General features: G+C 44.5%; 1 long non-coding RNA gene across 1 annotated transcript in view; it reads right to left on the bottom strand.

Annotated features, from left to right (window-relative positions):
* Nucleotides 1-4,246: 4,246 nt before the first annotated feature.
* LOC144240985 (uncharacterized) overlaps nt 4,247-6,752 on the bottom strand; it is a 3,693-nt gene continuing 1,187 nt past the window's right edge. The window contains exons 3-4 of the long non-coding RNA XR_013337921.1: nt 5,744-5,900; nt 4,247-4,860 (exon numbers count right to left, since the gene is read on the bottom strand). This is a non-coding gene — a long non-coding RNA (uncharacterized LOC144240985). The remainder of the gene's footprint in view (nt 4,861-5,743; nt 5,901-6,752) is intronic.

Below are 6,752 nucleotides of genomic sequence, written 5' to 3' on the forward strand. Positions count from 1 at the left end.
ATGAACTGAATTCCCTTCAAATATGTCCATCAACTTCCTGAAGAGAAGGTGAGACAATTTCTGAATTATACACGGAAAACAAAACTCATGTTTTGTGAAAACTGATGATTTTGCCCTCTCATCAATGTTCTATTAAGACTGGAGCCCAGAGAAACAGGCCCTCGGCAAGTTTGCGATTTGGAAGAACCTGGACCCAGGAAGCCTTTGTGTATTGTTTCTCATGGTTACTGATTATATTGTGTTGAAGCCTTAAACAGATCCTTTTTAATAATGTAGTTATTAAGAAGAAAAAAGAGAGAGGGATGGATGTCTAAAGCAGCATTCAAGAACTTTAATCAAGTACAGGCAAGTCCACTTTCAGCTGGTGGGCACTGGCATGCTGGGCTGGTTGCTCGTGGCATCCGTCTGTCCTGACTGGGGCTGTGCCAAACCTGTCCGGCTGGTGCTCTTACTGTACCAGCTGCTATATTTCTGAATATCACCCTGAACTGGCTTCATTAGTTGTACTTATAGGCATGTATCAACAGGGAGTCTAGCAAGGTCCAACTATAAAAAACATGAGGTCAGAAGCCAATGGTTTAGACTGTGGTCTGTGCTCTATTATTATAGTGCTAGATCATTCCAGAAGTTAGCTAACTTCTCTAGTTTTTAGCATGCTCTCCTCCAAACCGGGATATATTCATATCTTCTCCTAACTGCCTCACGAGACTTACATTGAGGTTGAAACCAGATATTAGGTTGTTTTTCTTTTGTTTTTAAAATATATTTTACTAACTTCAAAGCAACCCATGAGGATTGTACATCATTTAGGAAATGCAAAAAAAAAAAAGTAAACAATCATTCATTTTCTTACCATGTAGAAACAGCTATTAATATTAAAAAAAAATTTTCTTCTAGATTTTTTTGTGAAAACTATTTGGTAAGTCAACAACAGCTGTTGAGTACCACAAAAATGAATTAAAACAAGGCTGCTATCTTTCCAGCCAGCGGGGGACACAAATTGCTAAATAAATGTTAGTACTATAGTGTGAAGAAACCCAAATAATAGAAGATTGGAAAGGTGTACCATAAAGTACAATTACAAGTCTGGTTCCTCAAGATGACACACATTTTAGTATTTAGGAATCAGAGACACTTTTATACTTAAAGCATTTCCCTAGGCTACTGACTCTATTCTATTCAAGGGAGGACATCACTGGATTACCACTCTAAAATTTCAGTTACACAAAAACAAACTCTATCCTGCAGCCACAAACGGTATGTGGATTTGCCTTATTTATTAAGTTATTATGCTCCGCCAACAACTGCCTTTCCTTTTTTAACTTGCTAGAAATGCCTACAGTTGACTGTAGCTCTTATAGCAAAGCAATCTGTTTATACATGTCAGTTTCAAATACTCAGGTATCTTGGAATTGATGGATTAGGATTCTCCTTGAACGTAACACCCAGTGTATTGGAAACAGTCACTTGCAAATGGCCTTATTACACATATCCAGTATTATGTGGGCTGGTATTTTCTAGAAAGGTTTCAGTTCTTTATTATTCTCTTCACGAAACGTGTTGTCATTCCAGCAAATGACGCTCATCGTATTTATCTACGAAGGCACCAACTTCCTGGATTATCACCTATATACACTGAACTCTCCAGCCACGCTGAGCGCTCAGAAGGGATACAAAGAGGTCTCACTCATCTTTCTATCCCTGGGCTCTTGAAAGAGGAGACATGGAAATGTCTGAATAAGCCCTTAAGATTTCTCCTTCAGTGACCATACCTAAGAAAATACATGGGAATGTGCTAAATAAAGCACTACTCAGGAGGTTTTGAATCAGCCTCTGGGGAGNTTTCCTCCTCTGTAAGATGAGATAACAATAGTTCCTACCTCACAAGGTAGTTGTGGAAGTGAATGGGCTACCTTATACCACCGCCTGGCATGCAGCCCACACTATGTGAGCGCCAGTCACTGTTACTGATGTGATTATAATACAACCAGCGAATCCTAAGCAGTTATTTTGGAAATCCTGTCCATTAGTGTTCTCAAACTTAAGTGTGCATACAAATCATTTGATGGCTTATAAATCAGATGCCAAGGCTCTGCCCCCAGAGATTCTGATTTAGCAAAGCCAATGCCTAGTCAGGAATCTGCATTCCTATTTGCTTAAGGGTAGGGAACCTGGAGAATCAGCAGGTACACTGTAACCCATTGGTCCTCTTCTTCATAGTCCTAACCCCCACGGCAGAGAAACTTGCCTCTCAGACTGGGGCTAAGAAGAGGCTCAGTCAAACAGAGCAAGAGAGTTCCGGAGGCTGTTTGATACAATGCTAAAAAACCACAGCAGGGGGTACCTGGGGGACCCAGTAGGCTAAGTGTGGGACTCTTGGTTTTGGCTCAGGTCATGATCTTATGGTATGTTGGATAGAGGCCCTAGTAGGGCTCTGCACTGATGGCACGTAGTTGGCTTAGGATTCTCTCTCTCTCTCTGCCCCTCCGTCATGTGTGCACATGCATGCTCCCTTTCTCTCTCTCTCTCTCTCTCAATAAATAAATAAACTTAAAAAAAAGGGGGGGGCGCCTGGGTGGCTTAGTCGGTTAAACGTCCGACTTTCGCTTAGGTCATGATCTCGCGGTTCGTGGGTTCGAGCCCCGCGTCGGGCTCTGTGCTGACTGCCAGCTCAGAGCCTGGAGCCTGTTTCAGTCTGTGACTCCCTCTCTCTCTGACCCTCCCCTGCTCATGCTGTCTCTCTCTCTCTCTCCTAGAAATAAATAAAAATATTTAAAAAAAAATAAAAAAGAACCATTTGGGACTCTTGGTTTCCTACTTCAGCCGTGTCAGGGGCCACACTGCCTGTCTGGGGCTGGCTGAGCCTGGGTGAGGAAACAGTTGCCTTCTCTTGCAGGCCGCCCTGAGTAAGCTTTGGAAGGCTGCTCCAGCGGGACTTGGCAGGTCCACCTCTCCCCACAGCAGGGAGCTTGGCCACAGCTCTCCTCCCCTTAACCTTTCCCACCCCAGAACAGCCTGGGTCAATTCGTACCAGGTCCAGTGGCTACTGAACACACGGCCCGGAATCCTTTTCACCTCTACAGCTGAAGTTCAAGGGGAACCACAGATTGCTTGGGAAGAAACTGCTGTACATCCCTGGCAAGCCCGAGAAGATCCCAGGCCCGGGCAGGAACACCCAAGAATGCTCACCTATCCATACGTGTCATGGAACCAGCCCAAACTTGCTTAGGCTTCTGACCTCTGCAACCAGCCAGGGTGTGCCTGAGATTTAAAGGGCAAGCTTTCCAAAAGCGAAATGACAAAGCTCCTGTTTCTCTCATGAACAGTATTCCCTTCTGGATTTCCACGTGTGATTACCCAAATTATAGTTTTAAGCATAATCAATACTTGAATCTCCTGGAACACGATCAAGCCTGGATCCATCCATAAACAAAGGCATTATGTAGTTAAGAGGCAGGCAACAATGTCCTTGCTTTTACTAAAAATTATTGCTTTTTATAAGGTGTAGGCTATGTTGTAATAAAGTAGACTTTACATTTTAAAAAATGCTTTCCTTCAAACTCCTATTATTTTTCTCCTTGTTCTTTCTAAATCCAAGTATATGTACTTTTTCCTCCCCAAATGGACAGGCCTGTCTCTAATATTTGAGAAGTCCAGTGTTAGAGTGTGAGAGGAGATCTGTGGCCCCCGGCTCCTCCTCTCAGCCTCTGGCTCCTGCATCACCCAGAGTCCCCCAGCGGCCTCCCAGGCATGCCATGGGAAACCCCAGCTCACACCTCCAGATTCTTTTTTGCACAGCTGCCTTTTGGTCTTCACTTGGCCCACGGCACATACACACCTGTGGCATCATCAGCCCCCGAGAGAACAGATGCATAAAAGGTCTTCACAGCCTTAGCCAGTTGAGTAAGGAATTCTCGGGTCCCAGGAACCCTGGGCAGGAGTGGGATATGGGCTGTGGGTGGGCACATACCTTTGGAAGCCTGGCATCCTACTCTTCTGGGGAGGGACACAACCAGAGGAGGACTGGAATAAAGCCCTCCAAAGTTCAGGGTCCAGGGAGCAGGGGGTCCAGGGGGTCCCTACCCTACAGCACTACCAAGAGCATCTATACATTGTGTCTACACAATGCCTATGTATATCTCACATAAGTGAACACCTTGGTCTGGATGTTCTATCAACACACATTCTATACAAACCACTGTCACAGACTTCAAGGTTCTAGAAGGCAAGAAGGAGATAGATAACATTGTCTTTGCAGAGCACCTGCTTTATTTAGGAGAGATACCTCTTGATATTGCAAGATATCATGCAAATACGATGATGTCGGTTTCTTATGCGAAGTCGTTACCTGCAGAAGTCCTTAAAAAGGAATAAGAGAATATTTATTTGGAAGTCATTGTATGAGTGAGTTTGTATGATACTGTTAAAGAAAAAAAAAGATGTCAAAAAAAATCTCATCAACAACGACAGAAGATCTGGAGGTTCCTAAGGGACTCTCTTGCATGGGTCTTCAGGCTCCCAGCACTTTCTTCCTCTGGAAACCTTCCTCAAGCTCTCAGTCCAAGCCAGGTGCCCTCTCAAGGGCTCCCACAGCTCCACTCCTCAACGCTTATCGCTCGGGGCTGCAGCGACTCCTTGCCCATCAGCCTCCCCAATGAACCTGGGGTCTGGTGCTGAGTCCTATCAACCACTGCACGCCTGCTGCTCACCATGGAACTTGGCACTTGGTAGATTTTCACTAAATACTTCCTGCCTGATCACCAGCATTCAAAGCAAATGCAGTTTCGGAGTTGCCATGATAGCTCTTCACTACAGGGGCTCCAAGTACTGACGAATTCAAGCAAAACACTGTTTTAACTCCTGGAAGAGAGAGACACTCTGAAAATAAATCTAACACCTGAACATGTCGCATTACAGAAATGGAGACCAAGGGGGAACACATAAGAACATTGCATAAATGTCCTCTGAAGGATTTAAGTGTCATTCATTTGTAAAGTTGACCTCAAGTTATATGCCTCCAGAAAGGGAAGCATTTGTTAAAAAGACAGTAACCACGCTTTTGCAGAAAGCATTAATCTGCATGCGTGCACACATACGTGTTATCACTTCGTCTGTAGATCTCAAAGTCTTACTCTTACTGAAACTGAGGGCGCAAGGAACACCTACCAAAAAGCTGTGTATACTTATTTGAAGTATGGCACACTGTACCTATTTTAAGCAAAGTTAACTATATGTAGCAGATGGATTACTTCAAGAAAATGGAATGTTATGGAAAAGCAATTGTCTTTTGACCTAAACCACGTACGATGTTATTTCTACCCGCAATCCAGCACTACCGGTAGAAATGTTAAACGCCAGGCAATAATACAAAGACATTGAAAAATACTGAACATCTGCAGGGATCTGATGACTTTGTAAATCTTTTTTAGAGGCACCTATAAAGGAAAGACACTCCAAGTGGAGTGAGTGATTAGTCCAACTATAGAGGTCCTCTGTTGGAATCCTGACCGCCCCTCACTCTGCAAGTTTTCTGCAGACGCAAGAGGAGAGGAAGCTTATGCAAAGGGATGGGGTCTGATCTCTGCATCCCCCTCTTCTATGTTACACCTCTCAGCTCCCAACCTCTTCTCTGCTCTGATGGCTGTGCGTGCAGTCCTCACACCACGGGCTCAAAAGCAGCTGCTGGCACAGCTCCAGCCCAGGTGGATCCAGTGGTTCAATTTGAAAGCCAGTAGCTTCTTACCATTCTTTCCTCTGAAGCAACGGGATAACCTCTCCTGCCAGCAAGAACTTCGGAAAGTCCTCCTACCAACTTCTAGGGCCCAGCTCAGGATAGTTTACGTTACACGGGGCCAGCCTGGGTTTCACCCGCTAGGGCAGCCGTACCTTCCTAAACAGAACTAGAGTCAAGAAAAAAGGTGTCAGAAGTTTCTCACAATGAGAACTAAAAACCAAACTATGGTTAGTCTTGTTAATACAGATTCTTGGTTTCCCATGTTCATCCTTTATTTGAAAACTCAAAGTACAGCACAAACTTGCTCTGTTCACTGTGAATGGGCATTTCATACTGACCACCCGCTAGCTCTCCCCCACCCATCTCCCTGGACCCAGGTCCCTGCTTTCCCAGGAGTCGTTGCTGACCATGCAGTGAGTGATCTCATCTTTCCTTAAATTCAGAACTTGTCTCTATCAATTGCCTACACAAGGCTAAGTAAGGCACTCAGTCACTGCCAAATGCTGGAATTACTAAAAATCACCTGGCACTTCAACAGCTTTTTCATGCTACTGCCTTATATTATTACTTCACCTTTCCATGCTCTCCCTACTAGTCAGCCTCTTGAGGTGAGGATATGTCTCCTTTAATTTTCCACACAGTGGGTCCTTAAAATTACATTTTCTGAACATTTGGGGCAGGGAGGGGGAAAGAAGGGGCCTTTATTTTTAGCAAGACAGTTTGCATGAACAAATACTAAAACAGCTATTTCTTGCCGGCCCTCATTCTCAGCAGGGGCTGCCCTCAAAGGAGCCAGTGACAAATGCTCCATTCTATATTGATAAGTGTGAAGATACCCTCCGCCACTAAGCCAGGCCTGAGAACTTCTGGGGTCTAGAGATTTTGAGGATCACTGCAAGCCCAGGCATTACGCGGTTGCCGGCCCCCTCCCTCTCGCACCCCCTGCAGGCAGCAGCTACCAGAGTGTCTGTGAAGGTTAATTTATATATATATATATATATATATATATATATATATA

The sequence above is a fragment of the Crocuta crocuta genome, unplaced genomic scaffold (assembly GCF_008692635.1).
Source record: "Crocuta crocuta isolate KB4526 unplaced genomic scaffold, BGI_CrCroc_1.0 scaffold197, whole genome shotgun sequence".
NCBI lineage: Eukaryota > Metazoa > Chordata > Mammalia > Carnivora > Hyaenidae > Crocuta > Crocuta crocuta.